We start from the raw sequence: 16,658 nt of genomic DNA on the forward strand, positions 1-16,658 counted from the left end.
GGGGATGACTATGCACTTTTTGGCATTTAGCTTGAGGCCATGATTTTGACACCAGGTATCCGTTTCCGTGAGACCCTTTTGGAGGATGTCTGTGTCAGCTGGAGAGTCAATTGTAGCCCCTACTTTGCAGTCGTCTGCAAACTTCATCAGCCATAGCCCTCCTGTGCTTGCCTGTACCTCTGAGAAGTATATGCCGAACAGGAGTGGTCCTAGGACTGATCCCTGGGGAACTCCACTTGTAACTGATTTAGAGTCGGACCTAGTTCCCGCAACTCTCACCATGTGGGTTCTGTCCATAAGCCAGTTGGCATCCCATCTTGTGACGTAGGGATTTATGTTCAGGCTGGTGAGCTTGTCTATAATACCAGAATGGGGAATGGTGTCGAAGGCCTTTGCGAGGTCTAGGTAGGCTGTGTGTACCACTTTTCCCTCATCTATAGCCTTGGTAACTGTCTCAAAGAAGTCCACCAGGTTTAGAAGGCATGATCTGCCCGTAACAGAACCGAACTGGGTAGGGTCCAGTGTTTGGAGGTTCCCAATGTCTCTGTTAATGAGTTCCATGATGATGTGCTCCATAGCCTTGCAGACCAAGCTAGTCAGGCTTATAGGGCGATAGTTCCCGGGGTCTGTTATGGCTCCACCTTTGTGTAGTGGAATAACCGCTGTTGTGCGCCACTCTATAGGTACGTAGCCTGTGGAGAGGCTGAGTTTGAACAGTGTGTTTAGGTGAGGGTTAATTCGTCTTTGAGCTCATGTAGGACACAGCCTGGGACACCGTCCAGTCCCATTGATGCTGTGTTTTTGGCTTTGGAGAGGGCTGTTTTAACCTGAGTGTCTGTGATTTCAGGGACTCTACATTCTTCTGGTATGGTTATGGGCCCTCTTGGGGGTGAGAGGGGGGTGAAGTTTGCGCTGAACTTGTCTGCCAGGATATTGGCGATATTGGTCGGTTCAGTGTATTTTATGCCATTCTGCACTAACTCCGAGCAGATTTGAGCATTGCCACTTACATTCTTGACATAGCTAAAGAATGCCTTGTGGTTATCTTTGGAGTCCTTGGCAATTTTTCTTTCAAAGCTCGCCTTGGATGATTTTATGAGGGATCGAAGTTTCTTGCTGATATTGATCAGGGATGTCTTCCCTTCTTGGGATTTTACTCTTTTCTGTACTAGTTTCCTCCTTTTATTGTGTAGCTTGTTTATGGCAGGAGTCCACCAGACTGGTTTCCTTGTCTTGGAGGAGTGAGTCTTGGTTTTGCTTGGGATGGCATGATCCATGCATTCTTTTAGGTGCCCGTAGAATGCATTAGTGAAGGATTTTGCAGCTTGGGCAGTATTATCCTTCAGCATGGGATTGATTGTTTTATAAGAATTATGTGATGGGGCAGATATTGGTCATTAATAACAACAAGTAGTTTAGTATCAGTTACCTGCTCTTTGGTACTGTTGTTTAATGAAGTGATATTGCTGTTGAAGTATTTTTGAGTTTTCTGGAGCAAAAGGGATTTTTGTGTTGCATTAAATAGTAGTTGAGCATGTACTAGCCATTTTTCTAATTTGTTAAATGATTTTGTAGCTCCCGTAAAGTAAGGGCTGAATGTACCAGTTTGGAGTCATCTGCATATTGTACAGTTTCTGCTTTGTCTATGACATTGTGTGTTTCATTGATGGATATGGTAATAATTGTTGGACCCAAATGTGATCCCCTGAAGTACTCCAAGTGTGACAGGTGGGAGTATATGTTTCCTGCTTTGCACACTGTTGAACATTGGCATAGGTACTCTGCAAAACCAGTATATGATGATATGACTCAGTATTACTGTAGCTAGTCTGCTGAGAAATATTTAAAAACAGTAACAAATGCTTTAGATAAGTCATGGAAAAGTGAAGCTGCAATTTTATCAAGGTTTGCCATTTGAGAAAGAGTGTAAATCTGTGTTTTTATTATTTCCAGGTTGCAATCCATGTTATGTTAGCTTCAGTAAATTATTATTGGGAACATAACTGCTGACCTGCTGGTGAATGCATTTTTAATGTATTTTAGTGGCAGGTGACATAATAGCTATGGGTCGATAATTTGAGAAATCTGCTGACGTATCTCACTTATGGATGAGCTGTAAGTCAATAATTTAAGAAATCTACTGAAGTACCTCCCTTATGGTGGAGCATAATGTAAAATTGGTTCCACAAAATGGGTACATACATTTCCTTGGTGGATTTGTTTATTAGTAAGGAGGTGGGATATGCAGTTATGTGAGATGCTGTTCAAAGATTGTGATAGAGGTTATCAGCTGAAGTAAGTTTTAGTTTCCTGAATAACTTTTTGACTTGGATATTAATTTGAGATTAAACTTTCTTTTATTATTTACTTGTCAGATGTGCATGGTGTATGTCAATTGTTTTATTACGAAGTGGACACAGTCATAAAATAATGGTTTAAGTTGCAAGCAGCTCTGAACTGTTCTCAGTTTAGTACACTAATCAAATGACACGTAGACAGTGAACAAACTATTATTTAAATTCAGTTTAGTGCATTTGCCTGGAATGCAACCTTTTTAGAACTGGAGTTTGCATCTTATGAGTGTTTTTTGATAGCGGATTTAATTATTTCACTCTGTTGGATAGAGGTGTTTTGTCATTGGTTATTCTCATTTAGTAGTGGGTCTGATTGGTTCTATTCACCTGGTGTGAGTAGTTTATAGATATTCCTCTAGAATTATTTGTGCTTGTGTGTGTGTCAATTGCATATTTTTAAAATATTTAATTTTTTGTCATTTTGTAACATATATTTTACTTGGTTTCTAAATCATCTACATTTTTGTAGGTCAAGTTGGATTGGATGTGTTTTCTGTACTCTCCATGTTTTTTCCATTGGTACCACTGTTTGTTTTGCACTTAATGTTAACAATGGCTCCTGTCTGGATATCCAGGAAACCAGTTGTTAAAAGAGTTTACTGCATCATACAGTGAAGGTGTTTTATGGGAGCCCAGTTAAGAGCTAAAATATTCTTTAAAATTAATTTTCTTATGCACTTTGTTATAAATTATCTTTTGTATTTTAGTATGTTTCCGTACTGTATACTTTGGATTACAGTCATTGACCGAGTCTCGAACTGGTATTGTTCCTAATTTGGATTACATTTGCAGGGTTGGTAGTTAGAAGTCCATCAAGTCTTCATTTCTCCTCCTAGTGTTTTACCTATAAGTATGGGTTCCCTTTTAATGGAGTTGAGTCATACAGGTTAATTATATGTAGTATTCAGTATTTTTTCTGAAAGGGACATTGTCTACGCCAGTCTGTTAATAATGCTTTAGTATTAATAAATTTTGTTTCATGTTTCTTGAAGTCTGAGAGACATTGTTCTCTGATGTGGTAGCATTAGCCTGTGCTGATTTTGGATGTATGTATGTGCATTTTTATAGTTACTATATATATATTGTTGCATGGTTATTCAGTTTGAGCTTAGTAATAAGTGTTTCTGATTTGTCAAACTGAGGTATTTTTTGTGATTTGCAACCAGTTCTCATATAAAAGGTGATCCTGTCTTAATATGCTACATCCTAGAGGCAGAGTCTTTTCATCTATAATTTGTTGTTTTAGCCTGGTTTCATTAATGGTTAGTATATCAGGTTTGTGAATCCATCAGGGTAGTTCTAACACATTTTCACTCCCATTTGGTGGTTTTATGGTGAGTATGCTACACTGGTTGGTGTCTGATTATAGTATGTTGGGCAAAAGTTTGACTCACTGTCACTGCAGTGGAGGAGATTTCTAACAGTTTTAAATTAATGTGTTTAAAAATAATACACAAGTTTGTTACCTACATTGGTGTGGCTGGACACTAAGCATCTTCATTTTGAACATATAAACTTTGCAATTAAAACAACAACAAAATGCATAAGTATGTGTATGAACATATATATATATATATATATATATATATACACACACATATATATATATATATATATATATATATATATACATACATATTTATATATATATATATATATGTATTTTTTCAGATATAAAAACAAAATTTTGTCTTACTAAACGATTACTACATGCAGCAGCATGCATGCTTTCTGGAAGCCATACATAAGACTGGTTTGTTGGTTGAATGGTTTTTAGTGGAAAACTCTTTTGGTCTGGAGTCCATACTAGGTGTGTATAAGGTTTCAAAGAATGGATTTTTTTGGATTTTTTTGTTAGTCTCCGTTATAGATAATTAAACAGAATATGTACATTCTTCCTATGGGTGGAGTTAAGTAGGCATACATTTCAGATGTTTGGAGGAAACTAGGGATTGGTCAGATGACAAGCAAAATGGTCAGCCAGGCAGTAGCTGCAATAGCCAGTGTACACATGTACACAACAGCAGAATCTAGGGAGTACAACAGTGTTTATAGGTGAGAAAGAATATTACATGCTTAACTTTAATGTTGCCCTTATATTGTCTTCACATTTTAAGGGCAATATTACACGCTTAACTTTAATGTTGCCCTTAAAATGTGAAGACAATATATGGACAGAGGATAGCATCAGACATCAACCCCCTTTTTACCGATTTTTGTACATGGAGTCAGGATGTCATATCAATGGTGACCATCACCTAGATCCAAATGTTCACACTACTGGGTGGATAGCAAAAAAAAAGATGGAGTTGTGCACACAGCATGCTAAGGAGGGCAACATAGAGGTCTTATGCTGACAGTGAGTAGGGAGAAGTCTATACCTACTCCAATCTGTTATGCACAAAAAAAAAAAAGAATAATACACTATAGCATAGTTGTTGTAAAACCATGTACTAACAGTCTCTGACTGTACCTTGCAGTCAGCTTTTCTCAGCCCATACAGGACATAACCTGGAAAGTACAAGTGTGTAAATTAACATACCGTATGATGCCAGTAGATGTTTAAATAGATCAGTGCTGCAGTAACCATAACTCTATGGGATATGTCTTAGCAAGGATAATGGGTGTCCAGCCAGTCTACAAAGCTTCAGGCTTCATTGTGCATGGTAATCTACCTTTAACATGAGAATATGTGCTGGTGTAGCAGGGACATACAGAAATGCAAAAATTCAGAGCTTTCTTGCCCCAAATAGGGAAGTGAACCCCAAAGTTCTAAAGAAGATATGTCATATTAGAAGAACAAAAAGAAAAGTTAGAGATACCCCACCATAGTCAGGGATGGTGTAGGAAAAAGAGGAGTGAAGGAGGGTCCTGGTGCTGCAACAGTGATCTATCTGAGCATCTTCTGTTATGATAACTTAGCTTAAACAACTGCACTATATTCTTCATTAGATCACCGTTGCAGTAGCCATAAATATATGGGACCATTGTCAAAGCTCAGGGAGGAAGAATGAGAGAAGAAGGGCTAGAGTCTTTAGTTTCCTGGAAAATAACTCTAGCAAAACCTGTTCTAGCTCTGGCAACTGTGTCAACCTTGTAATATTTAGTGAAAGTATGCACTGCAGATCAAGTAGCAGCCTTTAAAGTAGATGTAGAGTCCATCTTTTTCCAGAACATCTCAGACATAGCCCCAGTTCTCGTAGAATGAGCCTTGACATTCTCAGCTCGGCTTTTGCCATGCTTTGAGTGCCAAAACTGAACTGCCTGTGACTGCCATCCAGAAGTGGTTTGTTCAGATACTGGCTGTCTTTTTCTCTTACCATCACAGAAAACAAAAAGTTGGTATGAGTTTCTAAAGTATAATATTAGCTGTTTGTGTACATCAAAACAATGCAACATTCTCTTTCCCCTGTTTTGGTTCAGGATAGATCAGAGGGAAGCAAATAGACTGGTTTAGTGTAAATTCAGAAACAACCTTGGGCATAAAGCAAAGGTTGGTTCTAAGACTCATAATGTCTTTATGAAAAATTGAGAAAGGTTAAGTAGACATTGGGGCCTGTAATTAAGATAACTAACTAGCAGAGAAGTCAGAGCAATAAGCAAATCAGTCTTCCAGGTTAGAAATGTCAGAGAATTGGTTACAGGTTCAGAAAGAGACAGAGTTAATTTCTCCATCATGAAATGTAGATCTTATGAAGGTGCCACCTGTTTTTTTTTTTGATACACCTGTCAAAAATTGTTTGATTTGGAATAAAAAGAAGATGGGGATCCACAGGCAGACAAGCAGAGATGCCTGAAAGGTGTACCTTGATAGACGTGTACACTAGGCCTGAATTGAGATATTTACACAGGAAGTTTTGTAGTCTCACCCAGGCATTCCCATGTATAACAGTTCCAGAAGCAAGAGCTCTGGAAACAATGTCAGCAGTATTAATAGTATATTTAATGGAGCCTTTCATGACTTGGCAAGCAGAATTTACCATATCAAGCAAATTTAGTTTTTAATTGCTGAAGACTGTTGCATGTTAGCAAAAATAGATAAAAGGTATTTTGACATGTGTCTTTGGCATTTTACTTCCCTGAACGCCAAAGTGGCTGATACATAGACCTTCTTGGCAAACCTGCCAAAATCCTTACAACTGTAGGCAGGATTGGCCAAAGAGAAGGACTTAGAACATCTCTTTCATCCAAGGAAACAATAGTAAGCTAGTAAGGTTTGCTAGAGAAATATTTTAAGAAACTTGTGTGAATCTTGCATTGTAGGCTGTATATGGTTTCTTTGGAGTAGCAGGTTGGGAATCTGGATAAACTAGAGGATGCCTTCCCCCCAGCATCAAAGTCCCCAGAACTGGTGGGATGGCCACAGGCTTTGGATTGTCTGTACTAAGGACTTCATATTATCACTTTTGAGACGGTAATACTTCCTTTCCTTCCCATTTAAAAAGCTTTCACTTTGGAGATTGTGTCACCAAAAGAGATTTTCTCAGGAAAATCTGACGAGTATGTGTCCTCATATACAGCTTCACAAGCCATTTGGGAAATAAACCATAATTATCAGGATCAGAAAGAACTTCCTGTTTGGAGGAAGGAGAAACTGTCTTTCTTTTCACATGTGTAAATAAAGAAGCTTGAAAAGAAGGGTGCAGGGACTGGATAGCTTTCAATAAGTCTTGAGTAGAATTAAGCCAGTCCTTCTGTGAACAGTCTTGAATACAGGAATTATGAGGAGGTTGTTTTGTCTTCTGTGTGCACTTTTTTGGAGTCTTGTGGTGTATGGTGTTGGGGAAGAATCCATAGGCCAGACTTCCATTAGAGACCTGTTGATGTCTTCCCCCTGCAGTTGTTGCTGTATGCCTCTCTCACCCACAGACAAGATAAATCATGGTTTGCCCTTCCTGGAAAGTTTTGTCTGATGTATATGCAGTGTGCTGTTGCCATAGTGTCCTCTAATGGGGTATGCCAGAGGGTCCAGCTGAGAACCACTGACTATCCAAGGACTGTATTGGTGCCTCAGTTGAGTCATCAGTCTCAGACTGCAGAAAATAGGTAGGCATCTGGGATTCATTAGTATCCTCTTTAGGTAACTACTTTTTCTATTTTGGCTGAGGGTGGGTCCACTGATGGGGATTCTGATGACATGGTTGCTCGGAACAAATCACAGAGACGTTTTTCTCTCAAAAGATTATAAAAGAAGTAAGCCTACTCCTCATAGGGTTTTATTTAAAAGAAATACAGACTTGATATGACTTGATGTCATGCTATTCACCCAGGCAAAACCACAGCTGGTATGTGTGTCCTTATAAGGAATTGCCTACTACAAGAACATGTGACCTTCTTGGCAGACATATGAAACATTTATGATGATTTCTCAAAGGAAAAAGGGAGGTTCCACAATAGGATACATATTTGCCTGATGTTGTAGTTGAAGCAGAGCTCTGATACTAATGCCTCTAAGCTGACAAAGAGTCTGCATAAGTATACATATGACCAGAAAGTTCTGTGTTTCAGCACACTTTTACATCCCTCTTTTACCATATTCTCATGATAAATGTGGACATTCATTGTTTGAGAAAGTAGCCTGACACTTTGTAGACTGTCCGGACACCTAGTGTCCTTGGCAGGATATGTGCCATATAGTTATGGATACTGTAGTGGTGTTCTAATGCAGAATATTAGGGGTATGACAGCAGATATTAGACAGCAGTGCTGCAGCATTAGAAATATTATTGAAGACTGTAAGGGCAATGGCTCAACCAATACATAGAGCTTCATATTATGAGACATGGTATATATGGAGGAGCTCACACCTTTAACTGGGTGATGTTTGTGTAATCTAGTGAAAAATAGAAGAAATGCAAGGAAAATGTGAAGGGCAGGTAGCATGCAATGAGCAGTATTTACAGATATATGTATGCTATAGTATTTCCGCAAATTACTTTGTAAAAGAGAAATGCGGGTAACAAAATCGTATGCATGCTTATGTATTTTAAATAAAATCAACATATGAGTGCTACACTACATGCGTATTGCAAGCTTAGCATAAATGATTAAACACATTGCATGTAAGTGGTCCTCTCAGCACGGTACTGTACAGTATCAAAAAGCATATCTATTAAAAATAGAATTCTACGATCCAGTGAACTACAGTAATAATATATATCATGCCAGGTGCATGGTATAGGGGGATAAACCCCAAACTATGACCCATACAACCAGAGTCCAACTAGTGGCTCAGACACCTGCTGGTGATGATACTGGTGGAGGTACTGGGGCCAATAGGAAAACCTGTTATTGCAGTAGGTGCGCAGGCAAGAGGGGCATGCTGTTACTGAGGTGGGGGCAGTTCCCTCAGTTCACAAAGCATGCCCACCTCTGATGTCAGGCTTGCATGCTAGTGGTAGGTAGGGCTTAAAGAAAAAAAACCCGACTGGTTGCATATGACGGAGCTGGCTTTGCTGCTCTCGCCCCCCCCCCCCCATTGGGGGGGGTGCTCATAGCATGATGGCTGAGAGTTCTTCCCATCCAAAGGAAGAGACACATCTGGGATACCCCTAATGGTGGTGGCTTCAGAAAATGAAGGAGCCATTGGGGAAGCCAGGGACCAGAAGTATACAGGTTTGACATGTATTTTGTATACATTTATATCATATATATATATATATATATATATATATATATATATATATATATATATATATATATATATATATATATATATATATATATATATATATGCATATATATATTTATATATATATATATATATATATATATATATATATATAGTATCACTTTAGTGGATAGTTGTTATACCCATATAATGACCATGAGCAGTATTTATACAAAGCAGAAGTCATACCTTTGTAGGACAGCAGCACTCTAGGATGTCACTATATTCAAAGAAATAGGTGATGGGCTCAAGTAATGATGAAATGTGCCAAAATAGCATTATCACATTGATAATTTATAACAGAATCATACTGAAATTTCTTGAACTGAAATCAGCCATCAACAAATTATGTTAGACAAAATGAAAACATTAAAGGCCTTAAATGATGAGTAGGGATCCAGACTATATATTGTTAATATTAATCAGTTTATAATTGGTCTAGTTGAGATAAAAAGACAAGCTTGTTATTTTATTTTGCAAAATATATTTTACTGAAAAAGTTATAAGATTGCAAAACATTAAGTTCTAGTGATAAATGGAAATGTTATTATTCTTTAATGTATGTAAATATTAATTAGTGTTGTAAAACATTCACATTTCTCAGTATTCTAGCAGAAACTCTGATATTATCAAAGCCACTGAAGAGACCATTTCTAAGTAGAATATTTTTTTACATTTTGATACATGCTGAAATTTTATTAAAATGATACTTTTGATAAAGTATAATATATTATTTGAGCTACATTTTAATACCAAATACAAATGATATAAAAGAGCTGAAAAAATCTTAGCAAATTAATTTGGCACCCAAACAAGCTCATATAAGCCATTATTCATCACCTTAGGGTATGGGGCAAAGGGAGGCATTCCATCACAAAACATCCAGCACAAAAAAAAGGTGAAATAGCTCCAGCAAATGGTGTATGGATACACCATATAAGCACACCAGTTTCGGCAATAATATGACTTCCTCAGTGTAGTGACAAAAACTGAAAACACACCATACAATTAAATAGTCACACCATCAAAATGCAAGCTTCTCATTGGATAATTAACTTTGCTCATGTAATCCGGGTTTAAACAACCCCCCCCCCCAACCTAATAATCCAACTGGATTCTTTATTATTTAAAATAGTATGCCAGCCTGTCTTGGACATCCTGTTACCTGTAACCCAATCAGTTATAGTAAATTTGAACTGAGCAGTGATGTGGGTCATAGTATGTTTATATAATGAGTTGGACATCATTTTATTCCTAATATCACTGAGATATTCGGATAGCCAAATCCTCAGTGACCTAGAAGTCTGCCCCACATGGAAAGCGGAACAAGAACAAGTAGCTAAATATATGACCCAGTCAGTGCTACAGTTACCAAAACACCGAATATCATACATCTTGGATGTGTTGTTACTAGTAAATTGTTTACTCTTAAGTACATGACTACATGCTGAGTAATGGCCACAAGGTGTACACCCCACCAATTTGTCCCCAAACAATGAAACCTGCTGTGTATTGGATGCCATCCTATGTTTGTAATGATTGAAATAAGTACCTAAAGTAGGAAAATAGGCATTTAGGAAATAAAAACTCCAAAGGTTTATCATTTGACAAACGTATGTCCCAGTGATGATCAGTGATCTTTCTAAGGGTATTAATATTTTGTCCAAAAGTAGTTACAAGATGTACCGTCTCAGTTTGATCCCCATTTATTTGTTTGTGCTGATATTTCAACAAGGAGGATCTGGGTTGTTAAGATGCAAAATTACTAGCCATGCTGATATTATTGCTGCCATATCCCCTATTAAGGAGCCTATCTGTCAAATCTTGTTGATAATAATCATATGAATTGTCCGAGGAACAGATGTGCCTAATCCTAAGAAATTTGGACTTGGGAATGTTGCGGATGTTATGTCATGGGTGATGACTACTGGCGTAAAGTAATGTGTTATACTGTGGATGTTTCCAGAAGACCTCAGTCCTTAGAGTATGATCTTGCTCTCTAGTGATAGTAACGTCCAAGAATGTAATTTGATCAATATGAAAACTCAACGTGAACTGGATCCCCCACTTATTGTCATTGAGATACTGTACAAATTCATGCACATATGTATCATCACCCCTCCACACCATCCAGCAATCATCCAAATAACTCCGCCAAATATAATTTTCATCAAGATATAGATTATGGTTGGCATCATATATAAGTTAATCCTCTACAAAACCCATAAAAAGGTTAGCATAGATGGGAGCAAAAGAAGCTCCCATGGCAGTATCCTTCACCTGCCAATAGCATCTACCATGGAAATAAAACACGTTTTTGGTTAACACCTGTTCAGTCAGACAGACAAGCAAAGTATTAAAACCTGGTGAATACATATTGGCCTTGTCCAACCAAAACTGGATAGCCTCTAAACCGGGTCTATATTACATGATTGAATGGTCAAATATTCAAACACGTAATAGTCGACCCGTAATAATCGAACTGCCACAATGTTGAATGGAAAAGAAAAAAGAAAAACCCACCCAAATAAACCTTTTAAACACTTTAAGCAGGGCATCCCCCACATCCCCTGCTACTTAAATATACCAACTCCGGCATCGCACTACAGTACAGACAATGTAAATTTTCCATTTCCGCACTGTACAGAGATCTCCATTGAACCGTTCAACATTATGGCATTTCGATTATTACACGTCTACTATTACATGTTCGATTATTTGATCATTCGATCACGTAATATAGACCATCTAAACCTGCCCAATGAGGGATGTTAGTATAAAGGGCGTCACATCCAGTGCACACATTAGCTAACTCGGATCCAACTGTGTATCCATAACAATCTGTAAGAACTGAGTTGTAGCCTGAATTCTGGCTCTAACAAATGATATTAATAGTTGTAGATATTTCTTGAGAAAGGCTGCTAATGGTTCTGTAAGTGACCCCCTACCTGATACAATGGGTCTGCCCAGTGGTTTTGATAAATATTTATGAATTTTAGGCAGTAAATATAAGTATTGAGATTGGGGATTGGATACAGTTAGATTATATAATGTCTTCTTATTAATAATACCTTCATCAAGGGCCAGATTCAGGAATTGATCAATTTCTTGTTTAAATTTAGGTGTTGTATCAATGGGCATGTATATATTGAATTGGCCGTCAGACAATTGTCATTCAGCCTCAGCCAAATACATTGGCCAATCCATAACCACGACCGCCCCACCCTTATCTGCTGGCAAAATTACCAAATCATGGTTATCCTTAAGCTTGGTTAACACCCATTGTTCTTGATGTGTAAGGTTATGCCGCATATTGAGAAATACAAATTTATTAAAATGTAAATCCTTAAGCACACATTCCTTAAAAATAGCAACGTGTTTGTCCATGGGTGGCATGAAAGAGGATTTACAAAAGTGGAAATCAGTAGATCTTTGAGCCTGGGTATCATGACCAAAAAATAATTTTAAATTCAGCAAATGGCAAAAGGTTGAAACATTGTTAACAAATGTATCTTCATTATCAAAGAAACCAGGGACAAAATTAAGACCCTTGTTTAATAGATCTATTTCAATATCAGAAAGTGAATATGAGGAAATGTTGTGCACATTAGTTGTATCCCGTAGTGTGGTATTATCAGGTCCAAAAGATGTTGAATGTCATTTGCATAACCGATGTTTTCTACCTCCGCTGTGCCTAGCCCTCCTAAAGGGTCAATACTCAAATGTTTCTTAGCCATGGGTGAATCAGAAGTGGGGGTAATTTCAATGTCAGTGGCAGAGGATGAATCGTCCCCTAAAGTGCCACTACGGCCTTTTTTTGAGTATGGATCGACGTCTCTTCCTCTTAAAGATGGGTTTGGTCATATCATGCTGAGTAAATTTAACATTTATTGTAACCCAAAGGGCTTGCCCCTCTCATAATCAGTAAAGTCTGTATTAAATTTATGAATCTTTTTGCCTTTAAGCTGTTGCTCTAAAGTGAGTAAGTCTTTAACCAATTGGTTAAGAGACTTATCAAAAAAGATCCCCCTTCAAATTGTCTGACCTCCTCACATGTGGCTTTAGCCTCCAAAGTATATTTGTCAATTATACACTCATAATATGGAATTAAAATCTCCACAAAGGCCATGAATGCCTTCTGTTGGGCCTGAGCCCATTCCTCTAATAATAGATCATCAGCCAAATTAACCAAAGGCTGGAGGCATACTCTAAGGCCTCGGGGAGAAATTCCCTGTGCATTATAAGCCTTAAAAAGTTTAAGATGCCAAACGTTGGTTCTAAGAGACTTCATGTTCTTGGTTAGTTTGTAAAATTAAGAACTACATATATTTTCAGGATCATTTTGGTCCGCTTGGGGATTATCAGGAGAGGTATGCCCTAATCCAAATACATTAAGGTCATTCCTATCTGCAGACAAACTTGGCAAAAGTGTAATAAGGTCCACGATGTTTAAATCCAAAACCAAAAATGCTACTTATGTGGTCTAGTTAAACTAAATCATAAACAAAAGAGATGTCCCCTATAATAAATAAAAGACTCCAATAGACAAATACTATTTATGATTTGGTCCCTGCGTGTTGTAATAGACCTAAAAGTCCTGAACTACACTAATACATAATCATGAAAAAATATAAAACTTCCAAGAAACAAAAGCCACAGTTACTAAATTATTGATTGATAATAAATGCTGAATAATATTATATATATATATATATATATATAAGTGACTATTGCTAATCAAAACCTAGAACAGATTGGTTAACAAACAGCCACCATATAAAAAATGAAAATAAGAATCACAAAAAATGGCCATATATCAATATTACTGTCCATACATACAACACCTTGAAAATCAGAGAACAAAGCCTGAACTTCAATGTAAACATTTGTCTGATGAGGCACCTCTGAATAGGATGCAACACAGTCCGATAGGCCTCAGTAACACCCTTGAGACGCTATCACTAGAAACATGCCAGCATAATCGTATTCACAAAATGTCAAAATAAGTAAATGTAAAATAATCCAGAATAAACGTAGGATGCAAGTTGTCAGCATCATACATTCATCCCTGCGAATGGCCTGATATCCCCAAACACTTGAGTCCGATGATGAAGCACAGATCAACCGATAGCCGTAAAGAAACCAGAAAAATATGACATCCTTCCAAATAAGGAATGACACACAGTACCTGATAAAGATCCAAAGAAGTAGTCCAGGGACAGCTGAACCAATGAAAAGGGGAAATTACCACCAAAGGAGACAGAATGGAAATCTGCTAAAAAGGAAGAGAACCATTATAGCCAAAGCTGTGGAACTGAAGTAATAAAACTCCAAAAGGCCGATGTTCGTTGCTGCCATTATTCACTCTGCCATGAAGTAAAAAAGAGAACTCTGAAGCCGTTCGTAGAACAGACCTGTAAATAAGTTGCTTCACTCAGCTGTAGAAAAGGTCGACATTCGTCGCTACCTGAAAATCCCAAAAGGTAGTATAATCCAAGCCATAAAAGGTAATGACAGACTGAAAGTCCAAGAAAGAAGCTTGTAAAAAACAGATTCACATAGCAGGAGCCTCCGCCACTGACATTAAAGCATTCCCCCTTCAGGCCAACAGTGGAATCAACAGTAAATAGAAGTTATGTTCTTACCATAACGTTCCATGTTAGTTGTCTTCTTCTCGCCTTCTTTCTTGCTGGATGGGTTCGGAGCCGACCTCGGCTCCGACTCGGCCACTCTAAAAGCTCGAGAGTTGGTTCCACCGGCTCGAGGCTCCCCCTATATCCCACAATGCTAGGCGTGAGTTACCTCAGATCTCGTTTGTAAGCTAGGCCCAGCTTATAATAGCAATAGAATAATTATAAACAAAGTCCACCTCTATAAACCAGGGAGAAGAGAAGGGTGACCTACATCCTGATCCAGGAAAATATGCACAGCAGCATATACCTAAAGTAAAGAGGTGGTAGAAAGAGAGGTCACAATCAAATTCCTCTAGGTCTGTCCAGGCCAGGGGGAAGGAGGGTGGGGCCTTAAAGAAGAGAAGAAGACAACTAACATGGAACGTTATGGTAAGAACATAACTTCTATATGTTAAGTTGTCTATCTCGCCTTCATTCTGCTGGATGGGACCGCCCTAGCACCTTGTCCCGGTGGCCTAACGGAACAGACTCTTGAGAACAGTGGAACCAAAGTTAGCTCTATGCCTAGAAGCTAAATCCAACTTATAATGAGAAATGAAAGTGTGAGGAGTAGCCCAAGTAGCCGCTGCACAAATGGCGTCAATAGGCAGTCTGTCTTGGAAGGCTATAGAAGTAGCCAAAGCTCTGGTGGAATGGGCTTTAGGTTTGTTAGGCAGCTTTTGGTGTCTAATTTCATAAACAAAGGAAATCAGAGATGTTAGCCATCTAGATAATGATACCTTTGAAACTGAAAGTCCCTTTCTGCCTTCTGCATAAGAGACAAACAGCTGGTCAGATTTTCTGAATTGTTTGGTTCTATCCAAATAGTACCTTAACTGACGATGAACATCTAGCCAATGCAATTTTTGTTCAGACCTGTTAGAATATTCTGGAAAAAACACAGGGAGGGCGGACAATGGTTTGATTCAGGTTAGACGCCGAGGCTATCTTAGGTAAAAAAGACAGGTTGGTTCAGAAAGATACCCTGTCCTTATGGAACAACAGATAAGGAGGTCGACAGCTGAGTGCATGAAGTTCTGAAACTCTTTTAGCTGAAGTAATAGCTACCAGAAAGAGTGTCTTCCATGATAGCAATTTTAAAGAACAGGAGGCTGCAGGTTCGAAAGGGGAAAGAATCAAAGAACTAAGAACTAAATTTAGGTCCCAAGGAGGAGGAGGATTTCTTATAGGAGGTCTGAGTAGAAAAACTCCCTTCAAAAAAGCTTTGCAAAGCTTGTGGGACATTATGGCAGACTCTGAAATGCCCACATGAAAGTTAGAAATAGCTGCCAATTGAACTTTAAGAGTAGAAGGAGATGAACCTGCATGGAAGAGTTCAGCTAGAAAATCAAGGACCATTTGGATGGAAGCAGTGAAAGGATCTATGTCCCTTCCTTGAGCCCAATAGGGCTAAACGTTTCCACTTACTCAAATAAATCTTCGAGTGGAAGATTTATGGGAAGCTATCAAAATATCTCGAACAGAGTGAGATATTTGAGGAAGCCTGGCTAAGGTTGGAATAGGAGGAACCAAGCAGTGAGGTTCAGAGAGGGAAGGGAGCGATGAAACTGACCCGACTGATGGATCAAAAGATCTGGAACTAGGTCCAGATGCCAAGGTTGCTCCAACAGAAAATGATGTAGAAAGGGGAACCAAACCTGTCAAGGCCAGTAAGGAGCAATGAGGATCAAGCAGGCCTTCTGAGCGATAGCTTTCTGTATCACTTGAGAGATTAGTGGGAAGGGAGGAAATGCATACAGAAGTCCCCGGGGCCAAACTTGGACTAGAGCGTCTCTGCTGGGCTGGCCTGGTAGCGGGAATAGGGTGAAATAATCTCTGCACTTGCTGTTTTGGGGAGTAGCAAAAAGATCGCAGCAAGGCTGACCCCACTTGAGAATAATTTCTCTCACCACAGAGTCTTTCAGAGACCACTCATGAGGCATGAGGATAGCTCTGCTCAAC

At 38.5% G+C, this 16,658-nt stretch overlaps 1 protein-coding gene across 3 annotated transcripts in view; it reads right to left on the reverse strand.

Annotated features, from left to right (window-relative positions):
* The window catches only part of ALS2CL (ALS2 C-terminal like), a 2,758,770-nt gene that overhangs the window by 2,496,641 nt on the left and 245,471 nt on the right, over positions 1–16,658 (reverse strand). The window lies entirely within an intron of this gene.

This window comes from Protopterus annectens, chromosome 3.part0 (assembly GCF_019279795.1).
Source record: "Protopterus annectens isolate FY-2018-M chromosome 3.part0, PAN1.0, whole genome shotgun sequence".
Taxonomy (NCBI): Eukaryota; Metazoa; Chordata; order Ceratodontiformes; family Protopteridae; genus Protopterus; species Protopterus annectens.